This window comes from Peromyscus maniculatus, chromosome 2 (assembly GCF_049852395.1).
Source record: "Peromyscus maniculatus bairdii isolate BWxNUB_F1_BW_parent chromosome 2, HU_Pman_BW_mat_3.1, whole genome shotgun sequence".
NCBI lineage: Eukaryota > Metazoa > Chordata > Mammalia > Rodentia > Cricetidae > Peromyscus > Peromyscus maniculatus.
Genome location: NC_134853.1, coordinates 27,391,858 through 27,415,660, shown reverse-complemented (window position 1 = coordinate 27,415,660; position 23,803 = coordinate 27,391,858). Strand labels below are relative to the sequence as shown.

The 23,803-nt window shown below is 39.6% G+C and overlaps 1 pseudogene; it reads left to right on the top strand.

The window, feature by feature from the left end:
* Positions 1-9,042: 9,042 nt before the first annotated feature.
* Positions 9,043-11,100, top strand: LOC143271808 (zinc finger CCCH domain-containing protein 14 pseudogene; annotated as a pseudogene).
* Positions 11,101-23,803: the final 12,703 nt, after the last annotated feature.

Sequence of the window (23,803 nt, the reverse complement as noted above, 5' to 3'; positions counted from 1 at the left end):
CTTTTTCCAAATAAAAGACCAGAGAAACTTAGTCACTTGCTGAAGGTCACATAGCATATGACAATATCAACTGAGACTTATTCTCCCTCTAACGTTCCATGTTATTCCATGGAAACCACAAACAACGTCCATTTCATTGTCTATGACTCTGCCATAGTAAACTATGAGTTGAATATGACCACGTGTTGTTTTTCATGTGTAGTAATCATTTTTTATTTTATGCTCAGTCATCAATGGGACATCTTTATTAACCCCCATCCCCACCAAAGCTCAAGGAACTTCACAGAAGAGGAAGAAGAAAGAATGTAAAAGTAGGAGGATAGGGAGGAGTGATATGAAATGCTATCTTCTGGATATGACGTGCTACTGCTCTCCAAACTCAAAACAGTGGTAGTCTGTGTAAGACCTACACAATATCAGTCTAGCCATAGCTCTGGTACACGTTGGGAAGGTGCTCTCAGGGCCTCAGCCCTCGATGAGGGGCTGCTGGAAGTTGACAGCTTCTGGGAGAGGAAGACCCATCCTTCTTGAAGGATATGACCACTGCTTGGTTACCCATGTTCCAGTGGAAAATCCCATACCCATGAATGTATGGGAAGCACTAATGGGTCTTAGTGGGGTATATATATTAGAAGAGGACATAAAAGTGGGAGGGACCATATTGGGGATTATCTGGACAAGTTAGAGGAAACAAATTGGGGTTGATATAGCCACATTCTATTATATACATGTATAAAATTCTAAAAGAATATAAAACAGAAACAATAAAACTTTGGAAAGCTGACTCAGACATAAGCTGCACTTATAACTATAACATAAAGAACCCTTGGGCTGGGGAGATAGGTCTGTTGCTAATTCTTGCCCTGTAAGTGTGAGAGCTGGAGCTCATGATCCTCAGTATCCAAGTGAACTCTGGTGTCATGCCAGCCTGCCTATAGCTCCAGTTACTGGAAGGCAGAAACAAGGAATCCACAGAGCAAACTGTCTAGCCAGACTAACCATACTTGCAAGACCTTCCGCAGAGATCCTGTCTCAATGAATAATAAGATGGAGGGTGATCAAGGAAGACTCCTGATGTCAATCTTGGACTGCCATATTCATGCATGCTTACACGCATGCATGGACACACACACACACACACACACACACACACACACACCACTTGTATAAACACTCATGTGAAGATTAACATACTATGGACATATAAAAATGCATTGAAAAATAATCTATTATACAATTTATTGTTTGTATAGACAAGCAAGAGTCAAAAATACATTTTGCAAATGCACTTTGTTTAACTGGACTTTATAAATGTTAAAGTTCTTGTGCTTAAACTTTGGTTATCAGCAACAAAAATCTGAGTTGGGAGCAGATCAACAATAAACTACACACAAACGAAAATAACCCCAGGGAAAAGAAACTATGAAAGTGTAAATAAAAGACAGAGGGAAAGTTCAGAATTACTTTACTGTTTTATATCCATGGCCAGAGCTATTTTCCCTGAGGCCACAAGACAAAAAGTATTCACCATCTTTTCTGCAAACCAAGCATGCCACAAGAGACAGAGATAACCAGATGCTCATGCCTAAAACTCAAAGGAAATGTCTTATCAGTGAGAGTCTGTATTCACAGGGAGGATGAGGGCAGATAAGTTGATACTAGCACTGATTAATAGAAAGGCTACATGCAAACATCTATTCAATAAGACACTTAAAAATATGATCTTAAGAGAAATTAATAAGCTGTCAATCAAGATAAGACAAAGTTCATAGGCTTTAGGAAAGTGGGGAGGATCAGGGAGCAGTTGGGAGAGAGAAAAGACTATGATCCAAATACATTGTATGGAAAATATGTTTTATGAAAAAGTTAATAAACTAGTTAGTTTCATTCATGTTTTTGGTTACTAATTTTCTGTCTTAGAACCAATCTTCATTTTTTTCATAATTTTGCTTATTATTAGTATGTATGTGCATGCTGTATGTATAGGCTCATGTGCCCTATTATGTGTAGAGGTCAGAGGACAACTTTGTGGAACTGGTTCTCTGCTTTCACCTTTCTATATTATGTTAGCCAGGGTTCTATGAATGAACAGAACTGATAGAATGAATATACACACACATGCATGCATATACACACATACAATACACACAATAAAAGAGGATTTTTTTTATACTGGCTTACAGACTCTGATCTGGGTAGTTCAATGGTGACTGTTATAACAGAATGACTAGTAATCTGGTAATTGCTCAGTCCACAAAGCTAGGTATATCCCACAAGGCTAGGAGTCCTGGCCAATCCCTAGAGAGCTGATGGGTTCCCTATCTGCACTTAAATATTGAACAAGTTGGATTTAATATCAGCTGCAGCAAAAAGCTAGACAAACCTGCTCCTGAGAATGAGGGAAAGCACGTAAAGTGATTTCCTTCTCCCGTGTCCTTGAGGGTAGGCTGCCACAAGATGGTGTGGTACACACTTGGAGTGGGACATCTTACTTGAAATAATCAGATTAAGAAAATCCCTCCCAATGCCTAGCATTCTGAGTTTTAGTTGATTCCAGATGTAGTCAAGTTGACAACCAAGATTAGCAATCACATATGTGTATTGGGACTAGAATTCAGGTCACCGGGCTTATGGGACAAGTGCTTTTGCACACTGAGCCATCGTACTGACCATGAGAGTCTGTATTCTAAGGGATAAAAGTAATAAATAGAATGTGGTCTTACATTTTTATTCATGAAATATTTGTAATGTAAGTAGGCAGTAATTTTAATTATTTAATAAAACATTACATTTTTTTCACCTAAGGAGTCTTAAAACAGATGATAGTAACTAACGTTTACTAAGCACTTCAAGAGTACTCAGTGGTTGACTTGCATTTCCTGCCACTCCAACTCTAATCAGCCACCATTGGAATATTAATAGAGACACAATATTCTTCTCTTTTATCGAAGTGTTTTGAGCAAAGGCAGCTAGCAAGGCTAAGGTGAAGAGTGCCTTTGTGCATGTAAAGTAGCACACACCAGTCAATACCTGTTTTGATAGCTTAATTCTCAGAAAAGTGGGTCAGTGGCAGCTAGTTGGCCTATTCTGAAAGCGGACACTATAGCAAGTCAAAGACAAGAATGCAAGGCAGAGCAAAACTAGTGTGTAAAAGCCTGATTCCTGATGGGGCCTCTGCCTATGTGCTCACCCCTTCATCCACCTACTCACTAGGCACTGACATCATACCTTCTCTGCACTACACACTGAATGAGATGATGATGAATAACTCCTATTCTTCAGTCTCCTGGACTGGTGAAAACTGGAAAGTCCCAAAAGAATGTTGGTATAAGAAACAGAGAGGCACATGGGCAGGGGGATATTAAGGCAGCAAGCAAGTAGCTTGACTGGAGATAAAAGGATAAATGCCAGAAAGGAAGCAAAAGTCACTAGACATTCATGCATAAAGCAGATGGCATGTTTCAGGTCCTCCAAGTAACATGGTTGAGAGAGCAGTGTGAGCAGATAATGCAGTGGCTTGCATGCATTTAAAGGGCTTGGGTTTTTCTGCAGAGTTAAGTAGAATAGTGTAGGTAGAGTTTTTTGCTGGGACTACCAGCTCCCCGGTAACCACACAGAGACTTATTATGAATGCTCGGCCTATAGCCTAGGCTTGTTACTATATCTTACAACTTAACCCATATATTTTATCTACACTCTACCACATGGCAGTACCTTCTTTCAGCATGGAATGTTTATTTTGCTTTTCTCTGTATCTGCTGGCAACTCTGTTCTCTTCTTCCCCATGCTTTCTTTTGTCTACAAGTCCTGCCTAACTGCTACCGGTCTAGCTATTGGCTATTTAGCTCTTTATTAAACCAATGAAAGTAACAAATATTCACAGTGTAAAAAAAGATTGTTCCACAGCACAATAGAACCATACTACAATTTCTCCTTAGGAAAGTAGATTTTATTGAAAATGTGGATAAATAATCAGAGGGACACATGTAAAGTATCATAATACTTACCACACAGATCACAAAAGTTTTTCCAGATGCTGAAAGGTCAGTTTACAATACTAACTACAAACAAAGTATGTCTTAATATGTTTTCAAAAACTGTAACTATACTATATATGTGTATTTGTGCATGGGAGTGAACTTCCTGTAGTTTTTATAATAAACTCCTCTAAAAACAGCTTCAAACTTCTCTTAGTAGCAATCAGGAAACTATAATTCACAATATCTTTTCTAGGGTTTTTTTTTCCCCCAAATGTCTTGAGTTTGTCAAGACTGATCCTAGATCCTGGATTCCTATTATTCTCACTGTATGGCATGATACATCTTAAGGAAAGAGGTCTCATTTGTGTACAGTTTCAGTGGATCTAGCTCTTTGGTTATCTTTGGTGTTTGTTTGTTTGGTTGGTTGGTTGGTTGTTTGGTTGCCACCACAGGTATTGGTGACAAGCTATACAGGTCCATCTTTCCTGTGTCCAGTTGCAACATTTTTCAGTTGAGATGAGACCTAAGTCTGAGTTTTAGAAACTGATAACCTTTCTATAGGGAAATTGTGAAAATTCATATGACATGAAATTCAGGTCTATAGATTTCATATTACTATATCTGAACTTATTAAATTAATTGATCTAAGCTACATTCAAATTTCATATTAATATTGTGCTTGCCTTCATGCCTAAATCAAAATATTTTCAGTATTTTATATCATCATAATACTAATAACAATTAACATTGTATTAATATTTTGTGCAAATGATACAGGTCTGAATAGTACAGAAGGTTCAGAGCTTTGGAATGCAAAGTCAGCTACCTCAACACCACATGGTATAATCATAGCACCCCTTGCAAGTACTTCAAGCAGTCTCATTAAACTCATTATGTCTGACTGAATGTGGAATAGTGAGAACAGAACAGAGAAAAATGATGCTTTATTCCTGGTATTTTCAAGTATGAAACCTACACCACCTTCCATAATGTCCTGAGCCTTCTCATATAAAAAATAAAGACATTAAGAATTCCTGCTCCAAGATCCACAGATAAGCACTGGGCCCAGCTCCTGTGGTTCTGTTGAAGAGAGGGAGGAGGGATTATATGAGCAAGGGCGTCCAGATCATGATGGGGAAATCCACAGAGACAGCTGACCCAAGCTAGTGGGAGCTCGTGGACTCTGGACTGACAGCTCGGGAATAGGACTGCTTAGGACTGAGCTAGGCCCTCTGGATGTGGGTAATAGTTGTGTGGCTTGGGAAGTTTGGGGGGCCCCGGCAGTGGGACTAGGATTTATCTGGGGTGTATGAACTGGCTTTTAGGAGTGCATTCCCTATGGAGGGATACCTTGCTCAACCTTGATACGAGGGGTGGGGGGTTGGTCCTGCCTCAACTTGATATGCCAGACTTTGTTGACTCCTCATGGGGAGGCCTTACCTTCTCTGAGAAGTGGATGGAGGGTGGGGGCAAGATGAGGAAGAGGAGGAGAGGAGGGAGAGGGAACTCTGGTTGGTACATAAAATGAACAAAAAAACTTAAAAAAAAATTCCTGCTGCATGTATCCCATAGGATATACTGGATATCACTTGAAATAATAGATTTTAAAGAGTACATGGCATAAAAAGTTTTGTGTGAAAAGCTACTTGTCTTATAATGGAAGAAGGAGGTCCTGGGGGGGAGGGGGAAGTCCACTTCTCTGAACAGAAAAAGTCTGTATAGAATTGTGGGTGGGGAAGGACCAGTTTTCTTTAAGGATTGGCCACAGGGAGTTGACCATGCTCCAGTGAGTCTATGGGCAGCACAAATTCTCCTCCTCCTCCTCTTCTTCTTCCTCCTCCTCCTCCTCCATGGGGGGAAGTCACAAGGGCGGGGAGGTGGACCTGGGTAGACTGAGAGGTGAGTGGGATTGGGGTGCATGATGTGAAATTCCCAAAGGATCAATAAAATATTGAGAAAACGAGAATTTGGGACATCTGAGGGGGTCATTAGGCAATGCCTGTTGAATTACATGTATCACTGAAGTTTTAGCACCGACTTGGGGGTTTGTTCCAGCAGACATGGAGGGCATCCACACAGTAGGCCTCTCCGTAGCTGAGGAAGGCGCTTCACTGGAGGCTGAGAATGTCGTCTTTCCTTTATATATGGTTATGAGCACAGGGGAAAGACTGAGTTTCCTGCATTCACCTCAGCCATGCTCACTGTAAGAAAGGATGGAGCAGATTTCTTCGGAGTGCAGGCCCTGTCATCACACGGCAGTGTTTGTTATACAGTGGAGCTCCGGCCTAACCTCCGTGGGCTGAAAATGGCTGTTTGGCCCTGAGCTGTCGTCACTGGCTTCTCTGTGTCAGGGTTCCTTCATCTGAAAAGTTAAGATAGCAGTATCTGTTACGGAGTCGAGGGTTATAAAGATTTCTGCTTTACCTTCTTAAAATTTTTATTTGTTTAGAATTCATTGTTCAACCTGGTAGACTCAGTCCAGGCAGGTCCAGTCCCTTCCTCCCAGACTGAGCCAAGTGTCCCTGTATAAGCTCCAGGTTTCAAACAGCTAACTCATGCAATGAGCACAGGACTTGGTCCCATTGCCTAGTTGCTTCCCAAACTGATCAAGCCAATCAACTGTCTCACCTATTCAGAGGGCCTGAGGAGGTGGAAATGGAGGGTAGGCTGGGGGTAAGGGGAGGGGGTGGGAGGGGGGAGAATAGGGGAACCCATGGCTGATATGTAGAACTGAACGGTATTGTAAAATAAAATAAATAAATAATAATAATAATAATAATAAAATAAAATAAAAGAATTCATTGTTATGAGTTTTTAAAAAGAAAGCAAAAGGCTTGCAAATATTACCATCACTCATCTCTTTGAATTTTGGGAATTGAGAATTTCTCGCTTCCCTATCTGCCTATTTTTAGTTTTCTCCACATCCAGGACTCCAAGCCTCACCACCTCTCATTGCTCTGATGAGGAACTCTCCGCTCTGACTGCAGCTTCCCCAGGACAGCAGCCTCTCTTGCTGCCGCACCTCTGCTCGGCTGTGCTTCTAGTCGTGCCAGCATCTGGGTAATCACAGGTCAGCCTGTGCAATTTGACCTGTGCCGGGCCGCAATGTATTCCTGAGAAGTAATAGGTAATTTGACCTAATTTGGCTTGAGCCTCTCCTGGGCTGAGATGAGATTAGAGACTGAATACAATTACACATGATCATTTGGTGCTTTTGACCTGCAGTCAGCGAGAGACTCAAGTTGGATCATCTCACCTATGAAATTTCCCCAAGGGCTTCCAGATAATGACTTTAAATGCTAATTACTACATGTAGTCAATGCTCTGATAAAATTGAGAACATTTTGATTTATGATGGATATTAAGTAAGAGCAAGAATGAAACCCAGTATATTTAGAGGATTTAAACGGACTCTGAAGGTTTGAACACAAAGAGGAAACCGCAGAGCACTTCTTTCTCTAGTAATTACATGGTTTTAGCTAGAAAATATGCTCCCTTTATTACTGTCAACAATGCTACTGTTGGAATTGACCTAGTTCTGTCCACATTGGCAGTCTTAAGGAACTGTCTTGTCCAACTTGGCAGCATTTCTAGGTATAACCACAGCAGGGCTGGCTCCCACACAGGAGTTCTGAGGGGTTAGGGCGTTCAAATGCTGAGCTGCACAGAATTGAAAGGGCGCTTCTAACCTGTGGGTGGCCTTTCCTGTATCTAACTCAGCTGAAAGCACACCAAAGAGGGTGCAGCAGGAAGGCCTGAAGGTTTCTCACCTCGCACTCAGCGCACCCCAAATCTGATCCAGTTAGATTATATATTTAGGTAGAAATAGAACAGAGTCTAGCGACATGAACTTGAGTATGGAAGATTGAGTCAAATAAGATTGAGTAAAAACTGTTTTGGGCTGTCTCATGGTATCATCAGTTTCAACGTCTCTATTTTTCAGCTTCTATGAAAATGTAGGAAGTGGCACTAATTCGGTATTAATTATAAGCTCTAGCTGAATTGGGTGTATAGAGCAGGATGAGAGCTCAGTATATTCAAATATGTATGATTTATTGTGGTTCAGGAGAATTAGACTTGATTTGGGGTTTACACTATACAGCCTTGAACAGTGATGTTTCAACTTTGAGGGCTGATGTTACTCGTGGACAAACAATGATGAAGGAAGTTGATTAGAAGTTCTCAAACCTGAGGGGGGGGGAGGGAAATAGGAGGAATTGAAAGGAAGAGATGGAGCAAGTGATGTAAATATAGTACTTATATATGAAATCCTCAAAAAATGAGTAACACAAATTAAAACATACTACTTCTCAAACCTTGCACTGTGGAACTGTCATATCCCATTAAAAATGTTCCCAAAAGAATCACTTGACTGTCTTATTCTCTTGATTTGTTTTTGAGATAAGGTCTCCTTGTGTAGCCCTGGTTGGCCTGGAACACCTAAGTAGACCAGGCTGACCTCTAACTAACAAGATCTGAGGACTTCTGTCTCCAGAGTGCTGGGATTAAAACCATGAGCTATCAACATATTTTATGAGCTGTAGTAGATTGGTATGCAGATGAAAATGAGTTATATATTCATATTTCATCTAAATGAAGAAAACAACTAATATGTACATGTTCTACTTAGAACATGGAATTTTACATATTGAATGTCTATTTCAACTAGTGAGAGTTCTCATTAGGCCGCCTTTGAAACAGAGAATTCCACTCCTGACACATTTTGCTGGCCACATGGCTAATGCTAATGGGAGTTCAGTCTATAGTTTTACATAACTAATTCAGTCTATGATTTTCCATAATTAATTCTATAAAATTCAAGTGAAAAAAAATCAACTTCTTAACTATTGTAAATAGAACAGCAATGAAGATGGATGTATGAGTTTCTCTGCAGCAGGACACAGAGTCCTTTGGGATGTTACATGGTGTTCTCTTTCTCTTTTGGAGACACCTCCAGACTGCTATCCAAAACGGCTCTACTCATTAACACTCCCATCAAGAGTGGATAAGGGGGACACGCAGCGCGCACGGTCGGAGGCGGAGCGGCGGCCGCGGCGGCGGCGGCGGCGGCGCGGCCCGGCGTGGGCGGGGGGCGGGCAGGCTGCAGGGTGGCAGCCCGCGGCGGGCTCCAGGTAACCGAAGCGCCGCGCAGTGCTGACCCGGCCGCCCGCCGCTGAGCCATGGAAATCGGCACCGAGATCAGCCGCAAGATCCGGAGTGCCATTAAGGGGAAATTGCAAGAATTAGGAGCTTACGTGGATGAAGAACTTCCTGATTACATTATGGTGATGGTGGCCAACAAGAAAAGTCAGGACCAAATGACAGAGGACCTGTCCCTGTTTCTAGGGAACAACACAATTCGATTCACCGTATGGCTCCATGGTGTATTAGATAAACTTCGCTCTGTTACAACTGAGCCCTCTAGTCTAAAGTCTGCAGACACCAGCATCTTTGATAGTACCGTGCCTTCAAACAAGAGCAGCTTTAGTCGGGGAGATGAGCGAAGGCACGAAGCTGCAGTCCCTCCCCTTGCCGTTTCTAGCTCTAGGCCTGAGAAAAGAGATTCCAGAGTTTCTGCAAGTTCGCAGGAGCAGAAATCCACTAATGTCAGACATTCTTATGATGATGGAACTTCAACCCGGCTAATGTCAACAGTGAAACCTCTGAGGGAGCCAGCACCCTCTGAAGATGTGATTGATATCAAGCCAGAACCAGATGATCTCATTGATGAAGACCTCAATTTTGTGCAGGAGAATCCCTTTTCTCAGAAAAAACCTACAGTGACACTTACATATGGTTCTTCTCGCCCTTCTATTGAAATTTACCGACCACCTGCAAGTAGAAATGCAGACACTGGTACCCATTTAAACAGGCTGCAACTTCAGCAGCAGCAAAGCAGTGCTCACGCTGCCAAGCAGCTGGAGGTACAGAGCAGCCAGGTCTACGAAGCAGGACGTCTGTGCGAACCGGAAGTGCTTAGCAGCATAGACGACACTTACAGCCCCTTCTTCAGAAACAGCTTGGATAAGATGAGTATTGAGGATGAAAACTTTCGGAAGAGAAAGTTGCCTGTGGTAAGTTCCGTTGTAAAAGTAAAAAGGTTCAGTCATGATGGAGAAGAGGAGGAGGAAGATGAGGACTACGGCTCCCGGGTAGGAAGCTTGTCCAGCAGCGTGTCGGTGCCAGCAAAGCCTGAGAGGAGACCTTCTCTTCCACCTTCTAAACAAGCTAACAAGAATCTAATTTTGAAGGCTATCTCTGAAGCTCAAGAGTCTGTAACAAAAACAACTAACTATTCTGCAGTTCCACAGAAACAGACACTTCCAGTTGCTCCCAGGACTCGAACTTCTCAAGAAGAATTGCTAGCAGAAATGGTCCAGGGGCAAAGCAGGGCCCCCAGAATAAGTCCCCCTGTTAAAGAAGAGGAAGCAAAAGGAGATGGTACAGAAAAACTTCAAGGCACTCAACAGAGGCAATTATTATCCCGACTGCAAATTGACCCAGTCATGGTAGAGACAATGGATATGAGTCCAGCTGAGATGACTGACCTGAGTGTGGCACAAAAACCAGAAAAGCTTTTGGAGCGCTGCAAGTACTGGCCTGCTTGTAAAAATGGGGATGAGTGTGTATATCATCATCCCATTTCACCTTGCAAAGCCTTTCCCAATTGTAAGTTTGCTGAAAAATGTTTATTTGTGCATCCAAATTGTAAATATGATGCAAAGTGTACTAAACCAGATTGTCCCTTCACTCACATGAGTAGAAGAATTCCAGTACTGACTTCAAAACCAGTAGTCCCATCACCAGCACCATCTTCTAATGGGCAGCTCTGCCGATACTTCCCAGCTTGTAAGAAAATGGAATGTCCCTTCTACCACCCAAAACACTGTAGGTTTAATACTCAGTGTACAAGACCAGACTGCACATTTTATCACCCCACCATTACTGTACCACCAAGACATGCCTTGAAATGGATTCGACCTCAAACTAGCGAATGATGCCCTAGCTCTACCTGGCAAGAAGATCATGCAGTTTGAAAGCTTCCATCTTCTGATGAGGGAGATTCTACAGAACTTGTCACGTCTTTGAAATTTAGAATATATTGCTTTCATAATATGAATTTTATTGCCTAAAAAAAAAAAAAAAAAAAAAAAAAAAAAGAGTGGATAAGAGTTCCCCCTACCCATACCCACACTGGCATTGTTTGTCGCTTGTTTTCTTGATGCTATCTGTTCTGGCTGGAGTGAGATAGAATCTTAAAGTAGTTGTAATTTGCATTTCCCTGATGGCTAAAGATGCTGAACGCTTTTTAAGGTATTCACTAGCCATTTGTATTTCTTCTCCCAGTCTTAACTGAAGAAGCCTGTCTTTGTAATGAGTGATAGTGAATGCAGAGACTCCTGGGTGCGTTAAGGTTCTGAGAATAAGTGATGTTTGAATGCTCAGTCATAAATAAGACATTTATACTTCCCTTCTAAGGCTCAGGGAACAGCATAGAAGAGAGAGCAGAATGTAAGAGCAGGAAGAGAGGAGAAAAGACTTCAAAATGCCATTTTCTAGGCATAACACAGCTATTGCCCTCGTGAACTCACAGCAGGTACAGTAATTTGCACGGGGCCTCTTTGAAACTGACCGTGTAATCAGGTCTGGCTGGAAGAGTAAGTAGCTCAGGGGCCCCTCCTGCTCCCTTCCAAACCACCAGCTATTGGGGGATTCTAGGGGAGTCATTGTCTTCAGTTGTGTGCCCACTGGTGAGTCCCCCAGGCTCCAGTAGATACTTACAAACCTTGGGTCACACAGATGGCCCTGATTGAACTCCATGGGTTACAAAACAAAAAGATGTGGGGATGTGGGAAAGGGATTTGTAGGGAGGAGGGAGGCTTGCCAGGGCTTGAAGGAGAAGAGCAAAGGTGGGGTGAAAGCAATTAGAATACATTGTATACATATGTGAAATTGTCAAAGAACAAGTTTCATTTTAAAAAAATCTTTAAAAGCACAAAAAGACAAAACAAAATAAAAACCCAAATAAAGTGTTCCTTGGCGTTCTCTTGATGTGTTTAGTGTTTGGGCATACTGGAAGACATTTAAAAGTCCACATCTCCAGTATCTTTCCCAGATGTGAAACAAATGTTCATTAAAGTGATCCTAGATGTTTGTTTAATGGCTTAGTCAGATAGAATGTATGTGACATGGCAATTCGTGTAGCCAGAACTTCGCAATTGAAAGTCTGAGATAAGCATGCATTTCAAAAGTTCTCTCTTCCATTATTTTAAAAATACAAACCACTCAACACTTCTTCTGAAGACTAGGCTTCAGAACTGAGTTTATTTAAAGAACTCCCTAGGCTTTCTGGATGAGAGGGGTTGCTGTCATTTTCCATATACAAACAAAGGACAAAGAGTAATGCTTCAGTGGGGTTTATGTGCGCATGGCCAGTTGCTTAACTAAAAAAAAAAAAAAAAGGAAAAAAATTTCTTAGTGGAAATTCTTTGAGAATGAAGTTAGTCTTTCTCTTAGGGACTATTTTCATAAATCAATCTGTAGTTTGTGTCCCTATGGAAAGTATATTTCATTTATGAACTTTTAAAATGTCTTTTTGTTTGAAGACAAATGTAATTGGTTTTATAACACTGTTGTTTGATCAGATTAGATTATTGAATTATCCTTTTAAGACCACAATGATTTATTTGTTTCCCATGAAGAATTTATTTTATTGTTGCTTATCCTTGTACAGTTTTTGAAGAATAAAGAAAGCATGTAAGTGCACAAGTCAACATTTCATTGTGGCCTTGGGTTAAGTTCATATAGATAACAGAATAGGCTATTAATATTTAATTAATAATATAATATAGAGAAAGTTACAGAAAGACTAAGTGAATTACATTATTTAATAGCATATATCCAATAAAGTAAATGAATAAGAATTGGATATTGAGCCCCCCCCCCCAAATTTAAAGAAATGTACATTTTCTTTCCTATCATATAGGTTAACATTTGTCATTAAAAATTTCCACTGATCTTAAGGACATTAATTCCCTTAATAATTTTGGTTCCAAGGTCAAGAGAATCAAACTTGTTTTCCCCTGCTCTTTATTGGGATCAAGCTAACTATAGTAGATATTGCTAAGGGCTTGGTGATATTTTTGGATGAAAAATTTTTAAATGTTAATATTTTTTTATTTTTCTGGAAAATAATTTCCCTTCCAAGGTTTAAATTTGTCATTTTAAAACATTGTGAAACTGTTTTCCTTGCAAACAAAATGTGGAATGCACATATTAGATTTGAAACAATAGCGGTAAGAAGTCAGTCTCATTTCCTACAGTATCTTCTATGCCTTGCACAGACCTAACTCTTGAAAACCAAGAGTGTTTGTTCAGTGAACAGTGCATGTTAACTCAGTGGCAGTGTCACAGAGGGCCTTATGACATGCATTTGGGAGCTCCACTGACATCTTCCTTCTACCAATATAGAGTTCTTCCAAATCTACAAGGATCATTCCAAGATCTGGAAGAGAGGCTTGGAACTGCAGCACATACTAAACACACACACGGTCTCACCCTTTGCACACTCATCCCTTTCTCTCTAAGGTATCTTTTTGTACTGCACCCATCTTTCCTCTTGTGATGACATATGATGACCCAATGCCATGTAGATTAAATGAAGTACATGACATTGGCATTGTGATGTGTTAGGCTATTATGTGAGGCTTACTTGAACACAAGTACTACATATTACATGGCAGTCTACTTGACAATTAAGGTGCAGACAACTGAGTGGCTAATGGGCAGGGATCATGTTCGCTGAGCAGAAGAATGGCTCTCCTGACTTGATGTGCATGTGGAGTGTAACAACAGGAGAGATGGCCATCCCATGCATAACAGTACACAATTCACAACTTCTGAATTAGATGTTTCTGGAATTTTCTATTTAATATTTTCATGTCACATCCCTTATGAGCAACTGGAATAACGCAAAGTGAAGATGCAAAAGGGAGGTGCTTTTCTCTCCTTCATGTTGTTTTAAGTAAATGATTTAATGTTTGTGAGTTTAGGGGCTTCAATTGTAAACGTAGATGATAGTGATTATTTGAGTAGAATGCTATGAGGAGGAAGTGTGATAACACCAGGAAGATGTCAGCTGATGTCTACTTAGTGAAAGTTCAAGAAATGTGTGCTTTGACCCTGCTCAGGAAAGCACAGACTTTCTAAGTGATGGAGTTATATTCATTGTTCACACTTTCTTGTTTCTAAGTACAATTCATAATGTCAAATCAAATAAACTACTTATTGTCTACCAGGTCAAACAAATGGTATTGTCTTCTTTCATTTTCAAAATGTTGTTGTATATCTTGTAATACAATATAATAGGTGATTTATTGCAAGGTACTTTTAATTGTTTTAAATGTTTCTTTTGATGTGATAATCCTTTAAAATAGCTATTCATTCAGACAAAGAATGTGTCCAAAGACATTGAGCAAACTATGATAAATAAAAGTAAACAAAAACAGCTAATGCATTCATTTTAAAAGGCTCAGGATTATGGCAAACATCTTCCTACTTAAGCTTGCATAGTTGTGAATACAGTGCTATGTGCTCTTTGGCCAGGGAAAATTACAAGTTCCAGAGTAGAAGACTGGAGGACAGCCATTTTCTAGGGGAATATGACACAGTAGAAATTGTTATACAAAGTATTTTAGTGGATAATGCCATTGACTTCCCAGTTCCTTCTACATGATACCATGCTGGGAACTTTGTTGAGTTAGGATATCCATCAGCAGCAAGCAAAACAATTGTATTCACAGCTAGAACTGGGTAGGCCAGGCATGGTTGCATGATGGAAGACATTTGATTTGAATAACCTATCACCTACTAGGGTTCCCACCTGTTTTGACTTTCCCAGTATTCCTTTGTTGTTTGTTTTGCAACGCTAGGGGATGAGCCTAAAATCGTACTAAAGAAGGACTCTATGCCAGTCCAATTCTACAGGTTTTAATACTGAAACTCTACAATGCTGGAAGCAGCATCTTCTCATTCCCAGGCAAATCAAGAAGACTGGACAGTCTTCCACACACTTCTGTCTAAACCCACCATCTGATATGACCACACACACTAAGTCTGCCTCATTCTAATCCACATTTGTTCTTGGACTGATACTCTCAACATACACATCCATGGAAGGGGGCCATGAAACTCACAGTGGTATGTATTTATGAATATTGATAGTGTGATGGAATAAAGGAAAATATTCAGAATTTTGGAAAAGCAGGCTCTTGCCTATTCAAATTATCAGGAGGGTGACAGTGTGACCTATGCCTCATTTCTCACTCACTGGAAGACAACTTCTGAAACACACTTAAGAACTGAAGATGGGTACTTTTCTATGTGTGTGGGCAGTGTGGCATTTTATCTAAATGGATTCTTCACATCATACAGAATAAATTCATCACTCTGTAATTGTAACACTTAAACGCATTGCTTTCGCAGCTTACTATATGAGCTAACCCTAAGCACTGTCCAAACTTTCTGACTAAACATGCTGTTTATTGACACTTACCTGCTTTAGTGACATACTGTCTTCTTGGATGAAAACAGTGCATAAGTTTTTGGTAAAAAGGGATGTAAGTAACTTGGAGATGGATTTTTGATCAAAACACGTCTGGAGAAATTGTAGAGACTGGTGAGTAAACAAATGTCTGTTCTCAGATGTGGTAAGGGAGCTAATGAATCAGGCTTGTTGGTTACATAATAATCAGATTCCATCCATCCTCTGAAGGGGATTAGGTGGATGCTGGCTTTATTGTCAACAAACTGGACCAAAGTTTAGTTTCATACTGTTCTTTCCCAAAGATTGCCTTTATTCTCATATGTTTTTAATTTAATCGTAAAGAATAACATTCATGAGACTTAATGGACTTACACAATTTTAGAAATGCTTTAACATGAAGCACTAGGCTAAAGAAACCTGATTATAAGGTAACCCAGAATTACTCAATCAATTTTATCTAAATTATATGAAGTTTAAAACTCCAAATTATATACAATGCATACCAATCGTTTCCAGCAAACTTGCTGTATATATATAATTTTAACAGTTTTGCTGGAAGATTACCCACCTTCATACAATATTGAAGACACATGATCTATAGACAACATGCTCTTTGGTAGTGATGTCTTTCAGAAAAAAAAATTTATTCAAGATGGCAAGGCTCAGCCTTTTCTGACTCAAATGTCAGTCATGCAAAATCCCCCTTTGGAAAACACAATGCTAGCTACCATCCAATATTCACGCTGTACTTTCCAAATTTCTGGGAAATCTGTGCAACATACAGAAAGAACAGGAAGTAGCAAGAGGCAAACTTTGCAAAGCAAAAAGACCACACATGAAATAGGCCATGAAAGAATCATTTGCTTGTTTGCTCATTTTAAAACTATGTATTTATACACGTAGTTATTCAACACTTGGCTCAGAACAGGAAGTTGGGAAGATCAGTACATGTTCCACCCTGACTAGCTGGTGTTTTAGTAGAAAAGACAAATTAATTTTTAAAGAAAATGTTAAAAAAAAAACCAAAGGAACAAAAACCAACATCAATTACTGTAAGAATTCTGAGATCCAGGAAAGGTCCCTCTCCTTCAATCTTATTTTTTCTCTCCTGCATTTCCTTCTTCTCTCTCTCCCTTCCCTCTTTTCCTTACTTTTATAATGTGTTTATGATTCTGTGGAAGGTGAACTAAAATGAGCTTTAGTTTGTGATGGTGAAGTGTTTTTGTATGTTAAAACATTCCAAGAGACCACACAGTTGATAAGAGTGTGGACTCCTTTTGCAGTAGACCTGGACTCAGTTTTTAGCACCCAAGCCTTGCGGCTCACAACCAACTATAAATCCACCTCCAGGGTATCTGACACCCTTCTTGCTCATTAGATACCCCAAATCACATGTGTATACCCCCAACACACATAATTAAAAATGTAAATGAAAACCCTGAGATGGATGAAGATGCAGAGGGCTCAGTTGGTAAAGTGTTTGCTTGGGTTCAGTCCCCACAACTCATCATTTAAACACCAGGCATAGTATCAAGTGCAGGTTGTATTGTAGAGAAGAGACAAATCAATGGCTCCCCATGGCTTGCTGGCCATCCAGTCTACCCTAATTGCTCAGTTTCAGGCCAATGAGACAGTGTTGAAAAAGGCAGACAGAACATGGACGGTAACTGATTTTGTTCCCTGACCCCCTCATGCATGCATACAGGAGTTCTCTCTCCCCACATATGCATACAGCATCACGAGCAAAAATAGGCATCATTAAAAAGTTACAGTTTAGATACATATCAATTTGGTAGTTTCTTAAATATCTCTCAGGTAACGCATGGGCAAATAGTCCCTCTTTTTCTTTCTACCAAATGAAAGTATACACACGCTGCTTTGTCTTTGCTTTTGAAAACAATATATTCAAAGACTTTAAGCATATTTAATTAATGGAAATTTAGTACATGAAAATTACTTTTTGCTCTATATGCTACAAATATTTTTCAAGTTTGCTATCTATGTTTCAACTTTATGTGTTCTTACCATACAGAATTTGAAACATAATTTATTTTCAGATTTATCAATTTTAATAGATTTTGCCTTTTGTAATTCTCTAAAAAGATTTATCAAATCATAGATGGAAAATAATTCTTCCATGTGTTCTTTGAAGACATATAATTTTTTTAGTGGGGGGAGTTTTCAAGACAGGATTTCTCTGTGTAGTTTTGTGCCTTTCCTGGAACTCACAAAGATCTGCCTGCCTCTCCCTCCTGAGTGCTGGGATTAAAGGCGTGTGCCACCACTGCCCAGCTTATAATTATTTTTTTAATTAAAAATAGATTCTTGTCTCATATCATACATTCTGGCCCAGTTTCCCCTCCCTCCACTTCTCACAGCTACCCCCAACCTCCCCTCTCCCTCAGATCCACTACCCCTCTTTTTCTTCCTCAGAAAAGAGCAGACCTCCAAGAGATGACAGCTAAACATGACAAAACAAGATGCAATAAGACAAGGTAAAAGCCCTCATGTCAAGGCTGGACAAGGCAACCCAACAGGGGGAAGAGTCCCAATAACAGCCGAAAGAGTCAGAGTTACAACCACTTCTGTTCTTAAGAGTCCCACAAAACCACCAAGCTGTGAGCTATAACATATACATGGAGGACCTTATACAGTCCCATGCAGGGCTTCAGTCTCTGTGAGCCCATGTGAGCCCTGCTTAGTTGATTCTGTGAGTCATGTTCTCCTGGTGTCAACCATCCCCTCTGACTTCTAAAATCTTTCCTCCTCCTATTCTGTGGGACTCCCAGATCTCCAAGGGGAGGGATCTGATAAGCATATCCAATTTAAACTCTCTCTCTGCCAAATGTCTGCTTGTGGGTCTCTGCACCTGATTCTATCTGCTTCTGGAGGAAGCCTCTCTGAAGAAGAATGGACAAGGCACCAATCTCCTCATGTAAAAAATACTGGAATATAGGGGTGAAGACTCCATAAACACACCAGCTCTGCCTCTCTACATTCAATGAGCTGTGTGGATGATGTCTTGAGCAATGGGCCCCGTCAGACAGAACCTTCTGTCCTAGTATCAGCCTGGGTTGTTTAGGGATTTCCAAGAGTCAACAACTCAGGCAAATATGGCTTCATTTCACCACTCACAGCATTGTCTGGCTACAAAAGATTGCCAGGTCAGACTCTGCATCCTCCTTTACTAGGAGTCCCACTAGGGTCACCTTCAAAGGTTCCAGGAAGTTTCCACTGCGCTACATTTCTACATCTCCCTAATGCGCCACAATGGCTCCCCAGTTCCAGCTGTCTCTCCCTGCACTCTCTCCCTCCATCCTTTCCACTAGCCACACCTAATCCTTCCCACATTCAGCCCCACCTGTCCCAGTCTACTTGCAAGATTTATTCTAATTCCCCTCCCTTAAAGCCCTCCTCTTTACCTAACCTCTCTAGATCTGTGATTATAGCTTGATTATCATTTATTTAACAGCTAATATCCACTTATAAGTGAGTACATATCACATTTGTCCTTCTGGGTCCCAGTTACCTCTCTCAGGATGATTTTTTTCTAGTTGCATCCATATCTAATTTCTTAAATTCTTTACATATTTTGAATATTTTGATACCTCTACTCAATGTAGAGTTGGTAATGAAAGTTTTGCCAATTTCACGATGTCGATATCATTTTTTTAAATAGCTAAGTAAAACTACATTGTGTAAATGAACTACATTTTCTTTATCTATTCCTCAGTTAGGGAACATCTAGATTCTTTTCAGTTTCCAGCTATTATGAATAAAGCCTCAGTGAACATAGTTGAATGACTGTCCTTGTGATGGGATGTAGTATCCTTTGGGTACATGCCCAAGAATGGCATAGTAGGGTCTTGAGGTAGATTGATTCCCAATTTTCTGAGGAAATACCATACTGATTCCCATACAGCCTCTACAAGTTTGAGAAAATTACCCAATTCATTTAGATTTTCCAGTTTGGTGGAGTACAGGTTTTTAAAGTATGTCTTTATGAGTCTCTGTATTTCCTCTGTGTCTGTTATTATGTCCCCAATTTTGTTTTTGATTTTATTAATTTGGATATTCTCCCTCAGTCTTTTAGTCAGTTTGGATAAGAGTTTGTCTATCTCACTGATTGTCTCAAAGACTCATCTCTTTCATTGACTCTTTGTTGTTGCTATGTTTCTGTTTTATTGATTTCAGCCCTTAATTTGATAATTTCTTGCCTTCTACTCCTCTTGGATGTGCTTAGTTCTTTTTGTTCTAGCGCTTTCAAACTTTCAACTCAAGTTGTTAGTATGAGATCTTTCTGATTATTTTACATACTCAAATTAGTGCTATGAACTTTCCAATTAGCACCTCTTTCATTGTTTGCCATAAAATTGGATATGTTGTTTATTCATTTTCATTGAATTCTAGAAAGTCTTTAATTTCTTTCTTATTCCTGTCTTGGCTCATTTTTCATTGAGTAGAGAACTGTTCAGTTTCCATGAGTTTGTAAAGTTTCTGTTGTTGATATCCAGCTTATTCTATGGTTGTCTGGTGGGATTCAGGGAGTTATTTCAATTTCCTTGTATCTGTTGAGATTATCGTTCTATCTGACTATGTGGGTAATTTTGGAGAAAATTTCATGAGATTCTAAGAAGGAGGTATAGTCTTTTGTGTTTGGGTGGAATGTTCTGTAAATAACTGCTAGGTTCATTTGGTTTATGATGTTTGTTAGCTTCATTATTTCTCTGTTTAGTTTTTGTCTGGATGACTTATCCATTGATGAGAGTGGGGTATTGAAATCTTTCATTATCAATTAATGAGGGACAATGTGATTTAAGCTGTAGTAGTACTTCTTTTACAAAGATGAGTGCCCTTGTATTTGGAGCCTAGATGTTACAAACTGGAATCTCATCTTGGTAAATTTTTCCTTTGATAAGTATTTTGTGTTCTTCCCTATCTCTTTTGATTAATTTTGGTTCCAAGTTTATTTTGTTAGATATTCAAATATCTACACAAGCTTGCTTCTTAGATTCATTTGCTTGGAATATTTTTCCATTCCTTTACCCTGAAGTAATACCTATCCTTGATGTTGAGGTGTGTTCATTGTAGGCAACAGAAGGATAGGTGCTGTTTTCATATCCATTCTGTTAATCTATGTCTTTTTATTGAAGGATTGAGGCCTTTGATATTGAGAGATTATTAATTTCTGATATTTTGTTGGTGGTGGTTATGGTGGTAGTAGTGGTGATGATGGAGTGTGTGTGTGTGTGTGTGTGTGTGTGTGTGTGTGTGTGTGTACACGCTTACCTTCTTTTGTTTTTGCTGATGTGCTATTATTTATTTCCCATGTTTTCTTATGTGTATTTTACCTTTTGTGGTTTGGATTTTTCCTTCTAGTACCTTCTGTAGGGCTGGATTTGTAGATAGATATTGGTATATTTGGCTTTGCAATGGAATACCTTATTTTCTCCATTTATGTGATTGAAGGTTTTAGAAGCTGGTATAGAAGTCTAGGCTGGCATCTGTGGGCTTTTAGAGTCTGCAGCACATCTGTCCAAATCCTTTTGGCTTTCAGAGTCTCCATTGAGAAGTCTGGTGTAATTCTGATAGGTCTGCTTTTATATGTTACTTGGCCTTTTTCCTTTGCACCTTTTAATATTCTTTCTTTGTTCTGTATGTTCAGCACTTTGAATATTATGTGATGAGAGGCACTTCTTTTGTGGTCCAATCTATTTGGTGTTCTGTAAGTTTCTTGTACATTTATAGGCAAATCTTTCTTTATGTTAGGGAAATTTTCTTCTATAATTTTGTTGAAAATATTTTCTGGGCTTTTGACTTGGTATTATTCTCCGTCCTTTATTCCTTTTCATTGTGCCCCATATATCCTGGGTGTTTTGTGTCATGAACTATTTTAGATTTAACTATTTCTTTGACAAGTATATTTATTTCTTTTATTGCATCTTAAATGCCTGAGATTCTGTCTTCTATCTCTTGTATTCTTTTGCTGAAGCTTGCCTCTATAATTCCTGTTTGCGTTCCTATATTTTTCATTTCTAAGACTCCCTCAGTTTGTGTTTTCTTTATTGCTTCTATATCCATTTTCATGTCTTGAACAGTGCTATTTGTTTCCTTTAATTGTTCATTTGTTTTTTTTTCTTAGCTTCTTTGAGGGATTTATTCATTTCATCCAAAAGTTTGTTTGTGTTTTTCTCGATTTGTTTAAGGGATTTATTTATTTCCTCTTTAGAACCTCTAATATCTTCATATAGTTGGTTTTAAGACCTTTTTCTTGTCTTTCAGCTATGTTAGAATATTCAGGACTCACTGTGGTAGGATAACTGGACTCTGATGGCAAAATATTGCCTAGGCTGTTATTGATTTTCTTCTTACAGTAGGGTCTAGGCATCTGGGTTTGAGGTGATTATAGTTTTAGGTGCTGATTTCTAGATTTGCCTTTGTTGGGTGAGTGTTTTGCTCCTTGGTTTTTGTTTTCGCTCTGGATTTTCAGAATGGGTTGTATGTGTGCTGTCTGTTTTATTGGCTTGCTCAGCTGGTGTGTTCACAGAGAATGGTTGCGAGTATTGGAGGCTGGTCTTTTGTCAGGGGTAGCCTATGGTTGAGCAGAAGGTGCTGGACCCAGCTCATGGCTGTGACACAGTGGGGAGGGAAGGGCAGAGGTGGTGGTCTGTGGGATTCTCCGAGGCTTGGATGGGTGGAAGAGGAAGCTGCAGCTGTTGTTCTGTTGCAGTTCTAGGGGTTGTGTCTGGGGTGAAAGAGAGAGTGGGGGAGAAGGTCTTCTGACAGGGTTGGCCTGTGGTCAAGCAGGGGTGTCCATCTGACCTTCTGTGGTTTTTTAATATAATAGTTTATATCAATTATTTAAAAATTTATTCAGTGTATTATGATTCTGTTCAACCCCTATGATTCCCTGTAATTTCTCCCTGATTCAACCTAAACTACCCATTCCTCACCCATTTCCCACTTCATGCCTTATTATTATTATTCTTTTACATAGTCCACAAAATATAATTTGTCCTGACCATATATATTGCTAGGTATATATTGCTAGGTATGGGGCTATCCAATGGAGCACAGTCAACAACCACAGGCAATACTCTTAAAAGAAACTGACTTTTCCTCCTCAGCAGCCATCAGTTGTCAAAAAAGTCCTTAGCTAGGGCTAGAGCCTCACGAGCTGCCCCCACCCTCCTGTACCGGAATGTACCAGAATGTCTTCTGTACCCTTCTGTACCAGAATGTTGACCAGCGTGATCTTGTGCTTGTTTGACTTTGATCTGCAGAAGCCAAATTCAATTTGCCTAATATTTTGAGTAGCATAGCCATAATGAAATTAGTTCTGGGAACAAGGAGGTTCGTGCTTCAGTTACCCTGATTTAGTAGAATCATGAAGGACCTTTTCCAAATGTTTGCTTCCATTCTTATATTTCCTCATTTTTGAACTTTAGCCAATGTGTATAATATTACATCCAAATTACTAATTACTAACAAATCATTATTAGCAAAACATCTGAACACCTTAGTATTGACATTTTTGGTTCTTAACATAGAAAATAAAACCAACTTTTACCCCAAATATAGGCTTCTGGCCAGATTATGATAGCTTAGCTTTACTCTATTGTATTTACATATCCTTTTATCTGTTATATCATACCCAGAATGAAAATATAATTCAAATAATCAAAATAAGTATGTGAGCTGACTCTCCAGATGTGGCTTTCAACAAAAAAGATCCCAAGTGGCAAACAAATTTATGTGAACACCACATAATTACTAACTATGCATAGGATCCCTTTCACATCATAGCTACATTCCCAGGAATCAGTTCATTTACATTTTTTATCTGCTAATCTTACAGGTTTGTTATCTTAAAACAGGCAAGTCAATGTGCTTTACAAGTGTTTTATGTTCCTGGAAATGCCCTCTTTGAAGAAAATTCCCCTTTAAATTTCTGGGACTCATTTTCTTCTTGTAATTTTGCCTATTGGTTGTTGTTTTCTAAAAGATTTCATATATTCCTTCCATCAAGAAGACTATGAAACCAAGAGGAATTTCCAAGTTAGGATATTAAGTCTGAGGCATATGCACTACTCAGAGGGCTCCTCTGGGTTTCCCAGGTCTGTACTTTCCTTGGGAATCTCTGATCCAGGTGGGGTGTCAAGTCACACAAGTCAGAAACAGCCACTGCTTCTGAGTGTTCCTGAGTACAGCAGCCCTTTGGCACCAGGAGGGCACCGTTTCACTCCAGTCCTGCCCAACCTGTGGCTCTGAAAATCCT